The 1,708-nt window shown below is 49.3% G+C and overlaps 1 non-coding gene across 1 annotated transcript; it reads left to right on the forward strand.

Annotated features, from left to right (window-relative positions):
- Positions 1-829: 829 nt before the first annotated feature.
- Trnav-aac (transfer RNA valine (anticodon AAC)) lies at positions 830-905 on the forward strand. Its single transcript has one exon. It is a non-coding gene; the product is annotated as a tRNA-Val (tRNA).
- The last annotated feature ends 803 nt before the right edge of the window (positions 906-1,708 follow it).

Raw genomic sequence — 1,708 nt, forward strand, 5'->3', positions numbered from 1 at the left:
ACACAGTAGTAAAGAGCGAGACACTGAGTTGGCATGAGTAATGGAGTGCACAATGGGGCTCGAGATGTGTTTGTTACCTCAGGAGCTGTATGATTGTCGACAAGGAGTGAAAACGGAGCAATTTGTGACGGCCCTTTCAATTTAAGACGTTAAAAACAGACGGAATTTGCATTTGTAATACCAGAGCATCGAAACTACTTGAAACTTTTGTGTATATGAACGTGTCCGCGCCTTTGTACTCTGCTCCCTTCACCGCTACAAATCAACCAACCATCGTGTCCGTGCGCATCAGAGTCGCAAAGAATGGGGAATAGCGCAGTTTGGTCGTGCATGGGGCGTAGCTCAGTTGGTAGAGCGTTCGCTTCGCATGTGAAAGGACCAGGGTTCAAGCCGCGGCGCCTCCATTTTTTGTGTTCAGTGCATGGTAAGTGTTGGTCGCGGCGAACCTAAAGGCACGCAAGATGTTGCAAAGCCAGCGTCACAGGCTGATATGATGTATACTGACGTAAGGAGAGCAAGATGTAAGTGTGGGGACTGGCTGTTATCGAGGTGTCATCGAGTGCAGATCTGTCTTAGGTATCACGGCTTAACCTCATTGAAGTCTAGAGGGTGGACAACACGTTCGTCTTACTCAGAGCGGTGTCCGAACTCTATTTTCAACGTTATACGTGTCACTTTCTTTGTGGCCAACTACGATTCGATACAGAATGCACGAAACCTGAAAGACACCCTAACAGATACATAGAGAGTAGTGTTTGTCTGCTGAATAATGGGAGTGCAAGGGTCTGTGTCGTCTATATGGCTGTATGTAGCACCATTTGTTCTCGGGGGAGCGGGCGTAGCTCAGATGGTAGAGCGCTCGCTTAACATGCGAGAGGTACTGGGATCAATACCCAGTGCCTCCAGAACTTTTAACACACCTACATGCGCACCTTGCCATGCAAGGGGAATAATTCACAGCCAGCAGATGTGTCTAGGAAGATACAAGCGAATGATTAGCATCCACAATTGGCAAGCGTGCTGTTATTAGTGCGCAGGAAGCACCCTCCTCCCACGCCTACACTTAATTTAGAAACAGTACAAGTGTTCCCGTAACATTCTCAAGCCTATGTCGGAAAGATCTGCCTTGCGCCGAGTTCACGTAAATCCCACTGCACATTCCTATTCTTTGCGTGCAGCCGGCTGCTACTGGTGTTGCTAGTTGTGACTGCTGATAACAGATGCCGTAGCAATCAATTCATGGAGTGAGTTGTATGTTTTGCGATAGTCTGTCTCTGACAAGCAAGCACAGGTGACATAGGTGCGAACACAGGAAGCTTGCAGGCCCTCGCTGCCTGCAGACACCGAGCAGCCACACTAGGAGGGCGGCCTAAGCCGTAGGCGACACGTGCTCATTCGCTTTGGCGCGACGTCGAACTATAAATAATGCTGTCACTAGCGTGAGCGTCGTGGAAAGTCGGAAAAGTCGGCTGCGTGGGTGAGTGCCAAGTTTGGGGAGCGTTTCGTAGTATGCGCAGTGCAATGGAGACGCGGAAACTTGTTGTGGCCCAGTGTTTTGCAGTTGGACGACAAGATTGGTACACAGTAGTAAAGAGCGAGGCACTGAGTTGGCATGAGTAATGGAGTGCACAATGGGGCTCGAGATGTGTTTGTTGATTCAGGTGCTGTATGATTGTCGACAAGGAGTGAAAACGGAGCAATTTGTGAC

The sequence above is a fragment of the Schistocerca gregaria genome, chromosome 3, assembly GCF_023897955.1.
Source record: "Schistocerca gregaria isolate iqSchGreg1 chromosome 3, iqSchGreg1.2, whole genome shotgun sequence".
NCBI lineage: Eukaryota > Metazoa > Arthropoda > Insecta > Orthoptera > Acrididae > Schistocerca > Schistocerca gregaria.